The following is a 20,129-nucleotide window of genomic DNA, read 5'->3' as shown; positions in this document are numbered from 1 at the left end:
CGTAAGCCCATGGAGGGCCGTGTTTACTCACAAGGAGATGTGCATCCCTGTGCAGGCAGTCCTATTCATGTCAACTGGGAAACAGGAGTTGCGAGGACAGACCTGACATCCTTGAGGGTGTAGGTGCAGGGTCTCAAAAGCAGGCCTTGTTTAGACTTGCAGCTGAGGATGGCAAAAATGTGCAGCTGAGCTGCGTTTTTGCCGCCTACAAAATGCGCAACTTGATGCTTTGCGCCTGCGGCAAAGATGATCCAGCTTGTAGCGATGCCGCCTGCCAAACACTACACATTTATTTTAACAGGGAGGTGTTGCAAATGCCCCGCAACCATGCAATGCATGTGATTGTGGCAAATTTGTTGGTAAAATATATTGAGTTTTACATTTCATCTATTCCATCCAAACAAAAAATTCAATATTACTTATTCGATTATTTTCACCCAAAGTACAAAAATACAAAACTTCCCCTTCTCCCCACCCTATCCCAATCAATAGCTTCCCTTACCTCCCCCACCCTCCCCTCTCCCCTACTCCGCATCAATCCCCTCTCTTTTGGAGTCCTAGAGTTTTCATCGATTCCTATTTCCTATATATTTTCAATTAGTTTAACCTTCTTAAACTCCTCCCACTTTTTCCATTTCTCACAAAAACACTCCATTTTATCTTTATTTGTATGGTATAATTCCTCCATTCTATATATCTGATCTACCTTTCTAATCCAATCCATTATTTTTGGTACTTCTTTTTCCATCCAAAATGTAGGAATCAGACTTTTTGCTGCATTCATATAATGCAATAACCCAGAATATTTGTATTTTTCAACCGTTAACTCTGTTGCATGTAAAAGACATATCCCTGGGTCCTTTAGTATTTTTATCCCAGTTATTTCTTGTATCTGCTGGATTATTTCTTCCGAATATTTTTGGATTTTATAACACTCCCACCAAATGTGGCCTACTGTGCCCTGTTCCCTACATCCCCTCCAACATAAAGGCAATTTATCCCTATTTTGTTTGTGTACTATATTTGGTGTCATATACCACCTCGCCAAACATTTCTAATTCATCTCTACCTCTTTCACACTCACAATACCATGTGTTAACTTATAAATCTTTTTTTGTTTGTCTTCCTCTATCTTTAATCCTAATTCTCTTTCCCATCTCACCACATATGCAGGGACCGTGTTTGTTGTTGACTTAGTAAGGATTTTATATATTTTCGAAGTTCCATGTTTCCCATCCCCCGTGTACTAAACAAAAGTTCAAATGGATTCCACTTTTCTTTCTTCCTTAAAGGCCTAGGGAGGTTTTCTATAAAATGTTTCATTTGTAAATACCGCCACTCATCTACTTTAACCACTTGCCGTCCGCCTGCTGTTTATAAACGGCAGGACGGTGGCACTCCAGGGGCGGGTTGCCGTTCATAAATGGCACCCACCATTTCTAGCTGTGCGCGCTCCCTGGGAGCGTGCAGCACCGCGATCCGGTGCCCGCTGTGTCCTCCGGACACAGTGAAACACTGATCGTCGGACGGGACCTCTGATGATCCAATATGGCTGCCAGCCATGTAAGAGCAGCCTCCAGCAATACAGGTTACAGCCATCAGGGGGATCATGATCCAATATGGTCGCCGGCCATGTAAGAGGCCGTGCGATGTGTTGGTAATGGTTAGGGGCACCACTAACACGTTTCATGTTTTGAAAAAAGTGTGTTAAACGATACGCGTTAGGGAGGTGCCCCTAACCATTACCAACACATCGCACGGCCTCTTACATGGCCGGTAGCCATATTGGATCATTTTGGATCATGATCCCCCTGATGGCTGTAACCTGTATTGCTGGAGGCTGGTAATCTGTCCTGATGGCTGAGATCTATATTGCTGGAGACTGGTAACCTGTCCTGCCTTGACGACTTCATCCGTATGCAGAGTTCCCATTCGCTGTGCACCTAGGAGTAGGTCTTATATACTCCAACGCACAATCATTTGTGCTATCTGGTTAGTGCTTTATATACCTATTCTCACAGCCACAGCAATCACGGAAGTCGCAATTTATACCATATTGACTATATCACATATGTCACTACATGCACCTTATGGAATTTTTCCAATGACTGGTCTTTTCACCTTTGGGCGTTGTTAAACACTGAGTTGGGAACATTGCCTTATTATTAATATCATGCCTTATTATTAATATCATGTTTATCAACATTCATATTTATATGCATATGTACTTTAGCGCTGCATATTTCCACATTTGTTTACCATTTTAATTAGGTTTATTCGTCCTATCCAAGATATAGCACCTATCCCAAATTTTATCATTTCGTCTTTGATTTCATTTAATAATGGAATATAATTTGCTTTATATAGGTTCTTTAATGATATGGTTAAATTTATTCCTAAATATTTTAGTTCTTTTTCCTTCCACGAGAAAGAGAAAATTATTTTTGTAAAGCCTTTTTCTCTCTTCTTGGAAGATTTATATTCTAGATTTTTTTTTTAATTGGATTAATTTTTAGGTTAGACAGCTCCCCATATTCCTTCAGTGTTTTCACTAAATTGGGTAATGTTATCCTTGGATTACCTACATAAAACAACAAATCGTCAGCATACGCCGCTACTTTATGCTCTGTCCCCCTATCCAAATTCCCTTAATATCTATGTTTTTCCTTATTTTTGCTAAGAGGGATTCTAAGGACAGGACAAACAGCAAAGGTGACAATGGGCATCCCTGACGGGTCACATTATACATCTTAAAGTTCTCTGATATTTCCCCATTAACCTTTATTGCAGCAGATGGTTGACTATACAATTTCCCTATCCATACTCTCATTCTAGGGTCTATCCCCAAAACTTTCAGTGTATCCAACATATACTCCCAATCTAATCTGTCAAATGCTTTCTCAGCATCTACCGACAATAACAAAACAGGGAATTTTTCTCTTTTACTTTTTTGTATAAGCAATAATGATCTTAGTCCATTATCCCTACCCTCTCTCCCAGGGACAAACCCCACCTGATCCACATGGATCCATTCCGGCATTAAATCCTTTAACTCATTTGCTAAAACTTTTGCATATAGTTTAGTGTCTATATTTAGAAAGGATATCGGTCTATAGCTAGAACACTGTGTACTATCTTTCCCTTCTTTTGGTATTATTGTAATGTGAGCCTGCAGGAATTCCTCTCTTATTTCCATCTCCCCTCCAAATGCATTCATATATACACTCAATTTAGGTATCAATTGATCTTTAAATTTCTTATAATATCTCACAGTATACCCATCCAGACCCGGACTTTTCCTTGCCATAGTACTCTTCAATGCACTTTGAATTTCTTCTTCTGATATTGATCTCTCAAGGGATATTAACTGATCTTCTCTTAATTCGGTAACCCCGCCTCTTTTAAGTATGTCTGTCTTTTTTTACTTCTTTCTTCCTCTTCTCTTATGGACCCTTGAGGATTGATATTATATAATTTACTATAATAATCTTTAAACACTTTTGAAATATTTTTGGTAGAATATTTTAGCTCTCCTTTATTATCTCTTACTTTCTCTATATAGTTCTTACCTTTCTTTTTTCTTTGAGCTCTCATTAAAAATTTTCCTGGTCTATCTCCCCACCGATATCTTTCACTAATCATCTTATTAAACACTCTCCTTTTTTCCTCCTCCATTAAATTATTTAGTTCTTCTCGTTTTTCCATTACATTCTGCTTAATCTGTTTTGTTATTTTCTTTTTATGTACCTGTTCTAATTCAAATAATTCTCTAAGAAGCGTGTTAATTCTCTCTTTCCTTTCCTTTTTCGCCCCAATCGCTATTAAGATTCCTCTAATATAGGCTTTATGGGCTTCCCACACTGTCGCTACAGACACTTCTTCAGTCTCATTTCTTTCAAAATATTGTTCTATTTCTCTTTTGTCTGTTCCATCTCCTGATCCTGAAGAAGTGTCTCATTTAACCTCCAAGTGTTTATCTTTTTATGTTCTCTTTCCCATATCAACCTCATTGTGACAGGTGCATGATCCGATAGTGTTATAACTTCTATCTTTGCTTTCACCAGAGACTCTTTAAGTCTGTGATCTAGCAATATATAATCCAATCTTGAGCACGTCTCATGTGCATGAGAATAGAATGTATAGTCTCTATCATTCAGATTTTTAATTCTGCAACTATCCACCAACTGACAATATTGTATTGTTTTCCCTAATACTTTCAAATATTTATTACTCTCTCTCTCTGCACATGCGACGTCGTATCCTTCTGTGGTTCCATGCAACAGTTAAAATCTCCTGCCACAATTAATTTGCCTTTTTTAAAATCTAATAGCTTCTTCAATATGTTCTTTAAATTGACCTCAGGTTTTTTATTAGGGCAGTATATATTTGCCAATGTAAATTCTACCTCTTGTAATTTCCCCTTTAAGAATAAAAATCTCCCCTCTGGATCCTCCACCTTATCTTCCAAACAAAACCTTATATTTTTTGCAAAACCCAATTGCTACACCTATAATTTCACATTTGTTTCTTGTATTAGGTGGGTTTCCTGTATAAACACTACCTCAATAAATCTTTTTTGTATTTCTCTAAGTATCTTGAATCTTTTCTCTGGGCTATTTAACCCTTTAACATTATAAGTCATAAAGTTAACCTCCTCCATTACTATATATTTTTTCATTCTTTCTTTCTTTCCCTAGGATTCTCCCTCCATCTTCTGTCTCCTCTCTTTATGCTGAGTGTCGCCCTTATCCCCCCCCCCCCCCCACAAAGAACTACCAAGAAAAGGTTTCTGTAGTGTAGTGGTTATCACACTCGCCTCACACGCGAAAGGTCCCTGGTTCGAAACCGGGCAGAAACAATGCTTACCTTTACGTTTTTTGTAGGAGGGAGGAGGAGCCTGAACATGGCGGTGAGGGAGAGCTCGATGTGAGAGCTCTCCGTTAGCCAGCTACCTATGCCTCGGGTGACCTGCCAAAAGTGTTTGAGAGATACCGGCAAATAGCAAAGAAACCTACCTGTGAGAGGGGGGGTCTGGAGTGAGCTGCAGAGTGCGGAGGTTGTGGGACGAACCGTCTGGAGAGGTGGATGGAGCTTCGGGCAAACACCGCAGTGAGACGGCTGTGAATCCCATATTATTGGTTAGTGTCCCATATTGGGTACCAGGGGTCACATTTCAAAGGTATCCCCATGTGGATTGGGGGTCACCTTGTTTGATATACCACTCTCTTTAAATGGTCCATTGATAGGACCTGTTACGTGTGTGTTTTTTTATCACTTTAAGGTTACTGATTTATTATATTGTGTGAGTGCTACATCACTTATATTGCATTAGTTTTTGTCTCCTACTGGTATAGGATCAGATGTTAGCTGCTTTTCAGCATATAAATTTTTAGGTTTATACATAAGAGCGCAGGGGGATCTTTTGATTTTATTTGACCATTTCGGTAAAGACAATAAATACGATAACCATGTGCACTCACAATAAACCAAGCTTCAACATGCTCCACACCAAGTGTTTCAGTGTTTAGAAACAACAATCCTTCCTACACCCAGCAATGCTCATGATGTGTAATTATTTGTGGTACATCCCACCCCAATACATGTGCTATGTACTCACCTTCTTTATTGACCTATAATAAAATAGGCCACATACACTTTTAGGTTGGTCAAATTCTGCTCTTCCACCTCTGTACTTTCATATTTTTTTGAGTGAGAGTACCTTTGGTGGGTGGTTGCAGCAATCCCCATATTTTTTATTTATTCACATAGCAAAAGTATTGTTTTATGATCATATAGCAGCGCACAGGTTTCATTGATTTTATTTCTTTTTACAACAAATACAATATAGCCTGTAATGTATCCATTTTGATCTTCTATTGATGTGGGTTTTATATTATAAATATAAAGATGTGCTATTTTTGGTACACTAATATTTATTAAAGAGTAAAAGACATAACAGAGTAAATACTCAAAATCTGCAAGCCCCTCACAGGGTACCAAGCGGTCAAATAGACAAACAGTCATAAGAGGACTACAGAACTTTTAAAGTGGTGAAGCATATAATCAACTGCATCTGGCAACCAGTGCCAGAAGTGACAATGAGTATCTGGGCACAAAGACCCAAGACTGGATAAAAAAAAGAAGGGGAACCCCATCCCTATAAGGAAAGCACAAAATCCAGGAGGAGGTGGATGGGGTTGGCTTGGAATGAAACAAAAAAAAAAGGAGAGGGGGGACAATAGAGTAGTGGAAGAAAAGAGCGAAGCAGGATTAAGAAGGGGGGGTTCCTGCGGGCCAGATAGGTCACCGTGGCGGCCTGGGGCACCCAAGCTAGTTGGGGGCAGAGTCAGGAGAGTATATGACCATCATGGGCTCCACACTTTAGGAAATTTGAAGTGGGAGTCATGGAGGATGCTGGTTATCTTCTTGTGGACCATTAAAGTAGTTAAAATGCTCTTCATTCCTGCAAACCGGACTGAGGATTTCTTCCAGGCCCTAGCTATAGCAAGTTTAGGGCTATGAAGAGGTACATGGCCAACTCCTGTTGATAAGATAAGAAAAGAGGCATGGGATTGGGCAATGGAGAAGTGCGTGTCTGGCATCCTTGCAGAAGGGCACTTGGAAGAGTGTGGACAAAAGACCGTAGACCCTCTATCAGAACCCTACCCCCAACAGGCGAGGGCATGACCACCATATGTGGATCTCGGCTCTGCCCCACAGCCCCAGAAACACCTATCACTATATGAAAGCTTTGATGCAATGAGGGCCGGGACCCAGTATGCTGCTTCCAGGGTGACTTTTAAGGAACATTTGGCTACAATTGACCAGGTCTTACTCCAGTCCTCAAAATCTATGGTGGTTGCCATATCACATTCCCAATTGGAGACGTACGAAAGGGAGAAGGAAGATCCAGTAGTATTCAAAAGAAAGTAAATTGAAGAAATGGTTCCCCAAGCTCCAAGGTATGTTTGAAAGCTATTTTGTGAAACAGAGAAGAGGAGTTATGCCTAAGGGTGGATATCCAGTGGCAGAACTGTAGGTAGTGAAAGAGTTCCAAAGAGGGTGCATCATGTGTCTCGCGGAGCAAGGGCCAGGATGAATAGTCACGTGTCCCCAGGAAGTGGCGGACCTGGGAAAAGCCATGGGCAGGCCAGTTCAAGAAAGCCTGGGGCTGATCCATCCCTGGTGGAAAGAGGGGGTTGATTAGAAGTGGGAGAAGGGGGAGTCCTAAAAGGCTTAAGCTATGAGCCATAAGAGGGCTCACAGCGATAGGGCGCAGGTTTGGAGGGAGCCAGAGGTGGGCCAAAATGAGAGCGGGCACAGTTAGGGACCTCCAAAAGCACCCATAAGGGAATGTCCGAGGTCACTTGCAGTATTGTGAGTTGCAAGATCTGTGCTGCCATGTAGTATTTTGATACATTCAGGACTCCAAATCTCCCCCGCAATGTTTTCGCATAGAGAGTGTTGAAGGCAACTCTAGGGCGTTTATGGATCCAGATGAAGGAGAGCTCCTATTCAGAAAGAGGCACAAGACAAAGGTGGGGACTTGGACCAGCAAAGTCCGGAAAAAGTATAAAAATCTTGGAAGGACAGTCACCTTGACTGCACGAATGCAGCCAATCCAAGACAAGGTAGGGAAGTGCCAAGAGTCCAAGGGGACCGGAATGGAGCACATGAGTGGGTAATAGTTAGTAGTAGTAAAAACCAGTAATACATAATGCAGGAGCTGGTAGGATATGTGGACAGTAAACACTCCAAGCTCCACCACAGTCTGGTGAACTGAAGCTTTCACTTCCAAAGACAGAACAGAGTAGGAAGTTAAAAGATACTTATCAAGGCAATGCAAATACATCCCTGGGAATTCTTATAATGTCAACCTTAATACTTCAGGGTCACTGAATCCTGTATTCTCGCTATATGACGGCACCATTTTTTTCTTGTTTTGGCCGGCACAGCGAGCTGGGCAAATGACTTTGGCGGGCCGTATCCGGCCCACAGGCTGTAGTTTGAGGACCCCTGACCTAACTGATCACAAAGATCAAAGACCTGGGTGAAAGGTACATGTCACAGGGTAGTGTATTTGATAGGACAGATGTGTTATTGTACCCTAGATGTCTCCCAGAATAATATACCCCTCATGCACCCCTGTAGGTATACCTTACCATACCATGGCTGGTCCCCCACTGTACTAAAGAATTACTTTATCCACCTGCCCTATTTCCCTGCTCCTCTTCCTTTCCTTCCCCTTCTCCCTCATCCCTTTCCTTTTCATTTTTCTTTCTTTACACCTGCCTGTTGTTCTTAATAACCCCCCACCCCTGTTCTTTTTTTAAAATAGATAAAGACAATACAGGTGATAATACTCCAAATCGATAGTGACAAAAACACATTATTCCAAACTTTTTCTTGGAGAGTGGTGTCTGGTGATCCTGGAGGTTGGAGGCTGGCTATATTCTTGTCAGGAGTGGGGGATATCCAGGAATATCTGGTGATTGGAGGCATACTGACTGGGTCTAGGATCCCCCAAAAAAACCCTAAAAGGCATTTTTTTCACCAATATCTGGTGAGTGCGGTATAGTATTTGAGCACTATTTTGATGGAAGCACGGGCTAAAAGTTTCTTTGGGAAGAGGACTTTCATGTATTTATTTTTTAATATTTTTTAATTTTATATTTTTTTTTGTCTATCGATTTAAAGTGGGACTTTTTTTTTCCATTTTTTTGTTGCAGTGTGTATTTATTTTTACATATTTGCGCTGTTTTGATGTTTTATATATTTTTTGGTGTTTACACTAATGAGCAGCAGCATTTATTTATTTGGTATATAATTTTCACGAATTTTGATGCTGGTGATTTGTGTTTTAAAAACAAAAGGTGATAATACTGCCTATTTGGACTGCACAAACCTTCAGACGACCACCAGAATGCCAAACGAGTTTAAGCACCATGATGTCAGGCATTCAGGCGTTTTTTTTTTTTTACTGATTTAAAAGCAGCCCATTGTTTTCATTGGGCATGTACACAAAAGCACGTAAATCTGCACTCTGTATAGATAATTAAAAAGAGAAAGAAAACAAAAACAAATCTGCACTGCTGGACAGTATTATGTGCACAAGTATGACACATCCCAAGAAAAGCTAAAAGAATTTTTACCTGTGTGTGCACAAATATACTCATTTACTATACTGCCCATTTTCATGTTTGTATGCAGGAATTTTCTGCCAGGAATCTGATGTTCATACATCAATACCATGTGCAAGTACCCAAAATGTCAAGTCCTAGTACCCAAACTCAGGGAAAACTAAAAATCCTATCATGACGTGCAAGAGAGTTAATTGCTCATTTCTACCTACATGATGTGAAAAGCACTTTTACTTGCTGAGCCCAGCAGATGGCCCTCTCCTACACTCCAGCAGTGCACTGCCCCTCGAAGTCCTCATGTTCAGTGCAGGTCTATGGGCCCTGCATTGGTCTTGACGACCTTAGAGGACAACAGCACAAGTGAAAAGAGACTGCATGGACACTAGTCTAGGAGTACAGAGGAACCAGCAGAAGCTGGGATCAGATATGTCAATTACTGTTTGATCCCCCTAGACATACTGTAAACCTGCAGCTTAAGGCACAGCCCCACTGCAAGGGAGGACGTTTAACTTTCCTTTTCAGCTTTAACACAGCCATTTTCTAGAAGCTGGGACTGGCCAAGTATAAAGGCCCCCACAAATTTTACTTTGGTGGAAAGGGAGGACAGAGGTAAACACAGTACCAAATCCATTCTCTTAAATTTGAGCAAGTAGTGGGGAATTCATCTTCTACCTACATTGATCACTATAGATCAGCTTAGACATTCTCCAAACTCATTTCTATCCAAACAGTAAAAATCAGTCTGTCACCTCTCGCGGTGCTCAGTAGAGATGGCGGCGCTCAGTAGAGGATGCTGGCATTCAGGGAGGGCTAAATATAACTAAAAGACATCAAGAAACTGGAAGCTGTCATTATTTGTAATTTGGTTTAAAAAAAAAAATGGGTTGCTTAGTCTAAAACGCCCAGGTCTATTTTTTGTCCCAGTCCTGGCCTGCGCGGCAATACCCAATGTCTGGAACAGCCATCGCGTTTGTATGCATGTGTGTCCGCATGAGCTTTAAAACATTTTTGGTTTTAAAGGCAGAAGGTTTTTTACAAATATGCATTCTATGCATTAAGGCAAAAAAACGTCTGCAAGCAGCCCAACCCCCCCGCATACACAACTGAGTGCAATCTCGATCCAGCGATGTGCATGAGAGCAGAGGGCTCTCCCTCCTCACTGGCACAGACTCCCACTGCTGTCAATCACAGTCAGTCAGGAGGGAGCAGGGGGCAGATGACCACCCTCTGTGTGTCCACCCTCTGTTTGTCCAACTCGGGAGTGAGCACACGAGTGCCCCCATAGCAAGCAGCATGCTTTTACATGTAAGAGAAACATTTTAAAACTGGTTTAAATGATGTAGAAAAGAGATGGCAGCAGATAAACAGGAAGATTTGTTTCATCTATGTGTATCACCTGAAGCTAGTCAGGTCAATAGGTATATGTAAGGGTTTAAAACCACTTTAACAAGAGCTCCCCAACACATTACATGAGCCAAAACTGACCACCCCATGTCTATGGCCAGAGTTATTGATTGGCAATATGTAACAGTCAGCAACATATCTTTGACAATTCGGTTTCTACAAAACTGTGCCATGGATAGCATCATGATCGATTTCAAGTTTAGCACATAACAAGTTGTGGCCAGAAAACAGGTTTGCAATCAAAGAGAGTTCAATGGGTTTCAAGCTATTATTGGATAGTCAATCCTGAGCTTGCATCTGTCACTATCTGCATAATAGGTATACCACACCTAATCATCTTTATATACCTCCCAAGCATCACGTTAATGCAAGTCTTCAATTATGTGGGCAAGCAAAGCAGAAGATTTATCCAGCTAAGGCTGGCCATACAATATACAATTTTCTTGAAATTTTTGGTTTAGATTTACCAAACACCATATAATAGGAGGTCAAGCCTAACAACACTTTCAATTGTATCCAATTAGGCAGGCTCTTGCACTACATAGTTGAAGGTAAATCTCAAGGAAATTGGGAAGAAAATTGTATAGTGTATGGCCAGCCTTCCTCTCTCTCTCCGTCCACATTATTATATTATTATTATACAGGATTTACATAGCGCCAACAGTTTGCTCAGCGCTTTACAATATAACGGGAGACAATACAGCAACAATACAGTTCAATACAAGAGGGTTTGGAGGGCCCTGCTCCTTGGAGTCCACATGTGATCTTCCAAATCTCTAAAAGTCTCCTGCAATGATTGTTTTCAGCTTTCCAGGTACATATGTTAATATTACTTCTAGAATTGCTATTCTCTCTTCTTTTATCTGCAGAAGCAGAAACATGAAAGAGCCTGACTTTATCCTTCTAAAAACTCACACATAACTAGCAAACATCTACCAGGTACACTAATGGTATGAGACAACCTGCTCGATTTTTGATCAATATTTCACTATCTTGTTTCTAGTGCAAGAGGCAGATGACTAAACAGCCTCACCCAATGGATATTCCTGCAAGCTGAGGTACCTCCTAATGTCACATTCTGGCAAACAAATGATGTCAGCTTTCCTAGCTTGTACTCCATGCAATACCGCAGCTTTCCTGATGGTAGAGCCAACGCTCCTAACATTAATGTTTCATGCACACTGGGGCTTTTATAAATGCTTTTCTCCAAGCAGGAGAAAGGCAGCTTCAAAAACGTGCCTACGCTGCATTTTTGCAAACAAGTTTAGTTGTGTGAAGTTTTTGAGTATCTGTTTTTTTGACTAGGATACTAATTTATTCTGACCATTGAAATGGAAAAATGTTTAAGCGCAAAACACGCTAAGGTACATTTAGACACATTTATGTGCGTTGGGTGTTTTTTTTTTTACCAAAAGCTCCTCTCCTGAATGCGGTTTTGGTGCATTCATATTTCTGTCCCCAAATACCCCTGCCTCTAAACTCCTCTAAATGCCTTTGTGTGCATGGACACATAGGCTATCATAGAGGGGTGTTTAGTGGCAGAAAAAAAAGTCAGTTGCAGCGTTCATCAGGCCTGACAGATACAACACACAACTCATTTCAAACACTAAACCTGGCTATACACTGATAGAGTTTCAATCAGTGTGTGGTCATCACTGCTCAACAGAAGCCATTCATTTGATAAGACTTCTGTCAAAGGGACATACAGGAAAACGTTTATTGATTAGCGGCTGCAGACGCTGATCACTGTGTTCCTGACAGCTGTGAGGGCCGCAGTCAAGAATACAATCTCCAGGGGCCTAGCACCTGGAGGAAGCCAGGTAGAATATGCCGGCGCAGGACATGGGACCATTGAAATAAGTATTGCCGAGTTTAGCTCTGCTTTGACCCCAACATCGCTGTTGGGGAAGTCTTCCTTCTACTTCAACTTTACTAAAAAACCTGCCTATGTAGGTAAGGGACATTTGTAGATAAAAATAATCTCTGCAGCTTTGACTAAAGATGGATAATGACCTTGCTCTAAGTGTAAGCCATCTAAGTACCTGCTGAAGCCTGGCTGAAAAAACTCCCAAAGATGGAATCTCCCTGTCCTGCCTCGTAGCTAGGACGTTGCTCAGATACTCCCAACTGTTACTGCTCACCCCCACATCACAGGATTAGGCTCTCAAACCCCTGCACATGTTTAGTTCACTATCTCCTCTGTTGCAGCATTATTATATATTTGATCACATTATTTTTCTAAGCAATTTTAAGTTTTACTGAATTGAAAGGAACACAGCACTGACATACAGTATATTTATATGATATATACACATTATATTTTGTTTGATTGTGGGAACACAAATTTATGTTTGCAGTTTCTACAGATTTACTGATTTATTTATCTCACATTATTTATGAATTTAAATATCTATATTGTATCTATTATTGTTTGACACACGTATTTATTAAAAGGGTAAGCGTTGGATAAATATCATATATATCTGTTGCAGCATTGCTGAGCTCAGAGCGACTGTGGTGGAGGAGAGAAAGCTCAAGTGTGAGGGTTTAATCCAGAGAAAGAGCTTGCTCCTGTGTTTGTGTGGGTGAGCAGTGACAACCTGGAGTGACTTAGTAAAGTTCTAACAACAAGGTAGAACAGGGGGATTCCATCTCTGGGTGATGTTTTGACAGGCTATAGGAGGTACATAAATGGCCTACACCTATAGCAAGGGCATTATTCAACTTTGGTCAAAGCTGCACCCTTTGTTTTTATGCACAGGTGTCCCTATCTGCATAGGCATTTTTTGGCAAACATATACTAACCCTTTAAAAGGCTGGGACTAAACACCAGGGTACCTCTCCAAAAGCACTGTCACCCAAAAAAGCGCTGGCACTCAAAAAAGCGCTAGCACTCTTCTGTGTCCCTGGTGTCTAGGAGGGATTGCTGGCAAGAGGTGACTTATGTGCCGCATATCTGCATCCCTCCCTGGTGAAGTGGTTTTGGGGGTCCTTTGGAACACATTAAAAAAATATGCTGCTAATTCTATTAGCTCTTACCAGGCAGGTTATAGTGGTGATTAACTGCCCCTCACACTGGCATAAGAAGAAAGGTGGAGCAGCTCCCTTGTACTCACCTGTCAACCACCAGTTGAGGGATAAGGGGGAAACCAACACGGCACTTCACTATGACTGCCTTCATTTGGAAATAAATACAAGCAACTACATTGTTACATAACCCTAAACAAGTAACTCTGTCATCTTGACTATGTGATCTTGCTCATTGCTCCTTAAAGTTCACTCCAATCCCCATTATACTTACTTTTACAGAGCTCCGCTGCTGCTCTTTCCTCTATCACCACTGCTGCAAAATAACAATGTTAGAGTTGATCATATTTACCCATAAGGTCCAAACACTGAATGGTCAAAGGTGATCACCGGCTGCCCCATATCCAAATACACCAGGTATTTTGCAGTGGATGCTTCAGAAGGAGGAGCATTGTGAGGCACCGTAAAGGTGAGTATAACCAGGTTGGAGGTGAGACTTATAGAGACCCTGTCACTTTGCTCTAAATGGTCAAGGTGACAAGGTCACTTTAATTCTTTTTCCTATTAACACACAGGATAATAAGACTGTGTGAATGGGCCCAATATTTTGCCTTGATTGTTTTTACCTTTTAATACAATTATAGAATTTTTAATTTGTTATGAAATGACATAACGTGTCTTTGGTGGATCAGCCTTTACCATCTAGCAAGGCCAGAATAACAAAAGAACAAGTCTGCATTTGTACTAGGGACATTCCCTTCTAACATACTTTGGACAACAAGTTCTATCATCATCGATAAACGCAGAGTTTTATCTTTGCCATAACTTTAAAGATAACATAATTACATATTTGAAATTTCCAGTTCTATTTTGGTCTTAGATAGAAAATGCTAATTTGCAATTCTTTTTGCATTTTTATGTGACTTTAAAATAGACTTAAATCAAAACTAAACTCTCTTAAACAACATTAACTATTTTTTGTTCTTATGCTGCTTTAGTAAATAGATAGGAAGGTATAATATATCTACTTGTTTTAAACTTTTTTTTTTTTACATTTCTTCACTTGCTTCCTGGTTTTTGGCTTTGGCCAGAATTATGTCATACATCCCATTTCTTCATGACATTTGGGTTTCTCAGCTATGCATGCCTATCCTCAGGGCAGATGGATTCCAGGATGTAAATGCTACATGAATCATAAGATGGCCACTGGTAGAACTGCTAGGGGGTATTCTTCAAAGCAATTGCTCAAAAAATAAAGCACGGAGACAGACCGATGAATGAGTTTGGTTTGAAAATTAAAAATGAATAAAATAGCATTTTTGGTTTGTGGTGTTCAGATACAGGTTAGTTCCGATTTAACAATGCTGAATGAACACATTCCTAATGCTGTATGTCAATTTATGCAGCAATGGTGTGATTTTTTAAAAAAGATGCACGCTTTATCATTATAACTTTTTCTTGAGCCACGCTGGTTGTGGCATACAAAGTACTGTTTCTTTGGTATTGGGTCCTGGCCTGAACAACCCAGGAGAACCCTACTTACAGAGATCGCTACTTTTGGAGTTGTGGCCATCGTGGAGATGTGTTGCATATATGGTGGTCATGCTCAAGACTGATTGGCTTTTGGACTCGTGTATTTGGCCTTCTTTACACATTGTTCCATCTCTCCATATGCCAGGAGGCTTGGTATGCTTTGCTTCATTGTCCCATACCGGGCCTGTTGGCCCATCAGAAGTTGGCTTCCTATTTGTTTTTGTCGGCCACTAGAACAATTGCTCAGGCCTGGAAAAGCCCATCTGTCCCTCTTCAGGGGGTGTGGGACCATATGACCTCTCTGATGCTCAATGAGCAGATGTCAAGTATCCGTAATGACTCCCAACGGATATCTTGAAAATATGGGAGCCGTGGTTGACATATGCTTTTCCCACGCTCCTCCAGGCTAGTCTGGGTTCATGATGCTGTACGGTATTGGTGTTCCCGGATTCCTGCTTCGGGTCTTGTTTTCTTCTTCCTTCTTTACTCCTTTTTCCTCTTTCTTTTCTGTTTCAAAAGAAAGAGTATCTACCATCAAAGGCGGTAGATACTTGCCTTTGACTGATATCTTGTTGGTGTTATATCACTGTTTTTGTATTTTATGTGCCTTTAATGGCCCCTATGTGGGAGCGCCTTTTACATTGGTGGTGTTACAGCACTGTTCTCTTTATTGTGCCATTGATAGCCCCTGCGCGGGCGTGTCTTTTGCTCTAGTTTTCCTTTGTTAAATTGTTTAATAAACTGTTAATAAAAATCATTGAAATACAAAATTATTTCTTGAGCCCAAGTCTTGAGGTCATCAATCTGCTGCAGGTAGACTGAAGCATTTCCTCAGGGCTCATTCAAGTAGGCAGCCGCTGGTTGCCCCTGGCCGAGCTGTGGTTTTACCGCCTCCCAACTGCCCACCGAAACTAAAGCATGCAGTTGCTCAGAGCTGCACCCATGCCATGGCTGTGATGCCTTACAGCATGGGTGGAAACCAAACTAACACTAGGAGCATATTTTACTCCATTGAGATAGGGTTCTTGGTCAAAATTAATTCTAGGACCCTAGTACTACAAGGTTCCTACCTTTTAGTACTAGGGTCCTAGCAATCTTTTGCTACTTACCACTGTGCTGTCTTCTTTTGCCCACCCCATGTGGATGTTCAGCTTCTGCCTATATGAGAAGCTAATGGCTGAGGCATAGGGGCGTCTCTCTTCCCTCAGATGTATTCCAATCAGCAATCCTTTATATTTGGAGACCTACACTACAAGACATGACGGAAATCTTTAAATATAATAAAAGAGAAGTATGAGAATATTTTTTTTTTTAAATCATACTTACCTAGGTGGATGTAGCATGATGATGCATCTGTCCCCCACTGGCTTTAAGGCTGAGAAATAAGGCTGAGAATCAGACACCACTGGCCACTCAATTCCCCCTGACGCTCTGAGCAGAGAGTAGTGATTGTCAGTCACCGCTTTCTGCTCTGCCCCAACCCCACCACTCACTGGAGCACTGGGCTGTGGAGGGGGAGGGAGTGGCTGGCTCAGGCACTCAGTGACACACTGAGAGGCTGAGTAGGGTGGTGGTGGTCCAGGCCCCCTGAGTGGATTCTGACATTCTTTCACCAGCCTGGATCGGATCTGTCGGCTGAAAATGGGTCACAGGAGTGCAGAACAAACTGTACTCCTGTGATCCACAAAAGTACAGCCAAATGAGCTTTGGCTGTAATTCTCTTTTAAGAATAAGAATATTAGTTCAAGAGGGCAGTATTTCAATATGAAGCTAAAATCAAGAACATGGAGGTATGACCTTCAACTAGTAGGATGAAAGTTTAAAACAAACCTTAGAAGTATTAGATTACTGAAAGAGTAGTTGATGCGTGGAACATACTACCAAGGTAGTGAATCAGTCAGTCAACAGTAAGTGGATTTAAATATTCTTGGGACAACCATAGATCGATATTAAAAAAAATATATAAAAAGGGGCAGACTGGATGAACTACTTGTCTTTTTCAGTTGTCGCATTTCTATGTTTTTATGTAAAAGAAAATTTGAAGCTGGCATTTGATTTCATTGTGCCATGGTAATAGAAATTATACTAATAATCATAATATACATCACACAATTACATTAAAATCTACAAAAGGTTACTTCAAAAGTGACATTTGCATCATACTGCATTTCTGTACTACAGCCTGTGACTCGTCCAGTATAAATAACCCAAGCCTTTTCTTTCAAAGGGTCATCAGGGAGCTTGAAGAGATGGAATATAGCAGAGACAAACTTGTGACCAACTAAAACATGGAAATGAGGCAGAATAGTATACATAATAAAATGGAAAATGCACACTTTTTTCCAAATCATCATATAAAAGTTTTGGTTCCTAAAAGGCAATAGAGTTTGGTCGCAGTATGTTGGCTGCAAGTGGATGAGGTAAGTCAAACATGCTGGCATGGACAATCTTTCCCTTTTCTCAATTAGAAGATGGAAGGAAGGTGATGACCATATATGTACCATGGTCTGTTGGCTGAGTCACACAGAAAACACCAACTGGCTGCAGCACTACAACTGATGTGCAGATATCCCCCTGCCTGTCACTTTCAGGCTAGCCTTTTCCACCTGCTAAATATTGCTGGTTTCATGGCAGGACTGGAAATATTTGGTCTCAAAGTATAACTAAGGGCAAAACTTTTTTTAGTTCTAGACAGAGTGGAGAGGGATTAGAATGCTTGTCATTTTTATTGCTGTCTGTGCCCCCATTAAGGAGATTCACCCTCTCTATTTGTCCTGTTTACCATTATCAATGAAATTGAAAGTAAAAGAAAATCCAGCATTTTGGGTTGTCCCTAGAAAAGTAAAAAAGGGGAAATCTTCCAATGGGGACACTGGTTCTGGTGACCTGCGGGTCCCCAAGGGATTCCTTTAATTTGCAGGGATTTCCTCTCACTTCCTGTTTGTGGAACAAAACTGAGATATCTGGATGAATTTGGTCATCAGCGCTAAGTAATCTTAGGAAGGTATATAGGGGCAAGCATAATTAACTTTAGAAAACAATTCACACCATGCACATGTTAAAATCAGTCACACAATGTTAAGGTAATATATAAAGCATAACAGACCCACCAATAATCCCTTCCAGATCCCTGTTATTCACTGTGGTGTAATTGGAGGTGACAAGCCATGGGGGGCTGAAAGTAATTTCTTCTGCAATCTGATAAAGTTCTACCCACAGGACGCACCACTAATGTATTCTCCTGTATAAACACAAAAAAGAAAACCTGTAGTCTCTTCCCTTTTTGTTCTGTTAGATCCAACCAGACAGACTACACTAGCAAATGTATACAACATCTAAGGACGCTCAGCATAAAGCAATTTTTTTATTGGATGTTTTATAGCAGAAAGCTAAAATATGGGGTTTTTTTTTTCAAAATTCTCAGTCTTTTTTCATTTATATAATAAAAAATAAACAACCCAGTGGTGATCAAATACCACCAAAATCAAACTCTAGTTGTGTGAAAATTATATAAATTGTGCTTCGGTACAGCATTGCATAACCATGCAATTACCAGTTAAAGCAGCGCAGTGCAAAATAGAAAACAAAATGGCCTGGCCATAAAGGGAGTAAAACCTTCCAGAGCTGAAGTGTTGAAGCAAACCCAGCCTAGTAGAGCTTATTACACTACACCTAAAACTAAGTTTGCAGCAGTTACAGTGACACCGAGGCAGGATAGTTCCAACAATACTTTTATTTAGCTTTGATGTCGCTTGACAGCTGTGGTATCATCCCACTATACTTCCAATCAGTAGCTTCTCAGTATCAGTAGCCTAGCATGATAAAAACACAAATATTTGGAATAGAAACATTTCTATGGCCATATCCCCCAATTAAAAACTTAATTCATTATGAGTGTAACATTTCACTGTTTCCAGGCTGGGGACTGTTTCTTTCAAGAATGCAATGGCTTTTATTCTCCCACCACCTAAAAGTCAGATAACCCGTCAAGGTCTCCAGCAGTAGAGGAAGTTGGAAGATTAAAGCAGGACAATTAAATAAACAGGATCACATCATCCAAAACTTCACCTAATTATTAAAATTGAAGATATAAAATGTTAATATTTGGAACATTTAAAGCAGTAGTAGACTGTGGTCTACACAGGGACATCACTTTTCTGCTATGATTAGGCATCAAGGTATATGAATAGTTCAAAAGGACTCTCACAAACCCATACTGAGATGAGAAGTGTACCATGTGTCAATTGCCCCAAACCCATGCCAAAGCCCCCTGGCCTATTTAGCGTGAGGCAAACAAAGCGTTTGCCTACAGTGCCTCTTGAGGACCTGGAGACCTGGTGAGGCTTCGACACGGAATCCGAGGAGGCTGCGCGCTGCTGGAGGGTGTAAGCTTCCCGCACAAGGAAGGAAGACACTGGGCTTGGCTCTGGAGAAGTTAAGGTTAGTGCTTTACTAACTCACTTTCTGTTTGCGTGCGAGGGGAGCAGCTCTTTTTTGGCAGAATTGCATTGACGGGGCCCGGGGGGTAGGGGTATTTTGCTGGTAGTGGTAGTGGGTGCCCAATTTTAGTAGCGGTGGTGGGTGTTGGGGGGGATGATAGGTGCTGGTGGGTGGTGCTGCCCTAGGCAACCCTATTTAGCTGCCCTAGGCAACCTTATTTTAGTGTTGCCTAGGGCAGCACAAGAGCTAAATGCACGACTGACATACACACACACATGTAATTGGTTTATAGCTGTGGATGATTCCAACACATAGGCAATATTGTATGTCATTATAATATGTGCAATGTTAGCTCTGAGCTCTGACTCTGCAAAGCGGAACCAACTGGTCTGCTGGTGAACTGTACGCTGAGCAGGTGGATGACAGGTTCGTGTCCGCTCAGCTTGTGTAGAGTGGACAGGGACACAGGACGATCGGATGTAAATGGAATGCCTGTTCATTTACACTTGACTGTCATTCGATCAGCTAGACGGAATTACCTAGGATCCCTAGCAGTGATAGAAGATTGTAGCACTTCTATACTTG

The 20,129-nt window shown here is 41.0% G+C and overlaps 1 long non-coding RNA gene and 1 other non-coding gene across 2 annotated transcripts in view; one reads left to right on the top strand and one right to left on the bottom strand.

The window, feature by feature from the left end:
- LOC149457837 (uncharacterized) overlaps window positions 1-18,314 on the bottom strand; it is a 39,432-nt gene extending 21,118 nt beyond the window's left edge. The window contains exon 1 of the long non-coding RNA XR_016313586.1: window positions 18,215-18,314. This is a non-coding gene — a long non-coding RNA (uncharacterized LOC149457837). The remainder of the gene's footprint in view (window positions 1-18,214) is intronic.
- TRNAV-CAC (transfer RNA valine (anticodon CAC)) lies at window positions 4,786-4,858 on the top strand. Its single transcript has one exon. It is a non-coding gene; the product is annotated as a tRNA-Val (tRNA).
- Window positions 18,315-20,129: the final 1,815 nt, after the last annotated feature.

Source organism: Staurois parvus, unplaced genomic scaffold (genome assembly GCF_062004578.1).
Source record: "Staurois parvus isolate SC_StPar_1 unplaced genomic scaffold, SC_StPar_1.0 ptg000303l, whole genome shotgun sequence".
NCBI classification, from domain to species: Eukaryota; Metazoa; Chordata; class Amphibia; order Anura; family Ranidae; genus Staurois; species Staurois parvus.
Note: the sequence above shows the minus strand (reverse complement) of the source record. Positions and strands in the feature narration are given on the sequence as shown.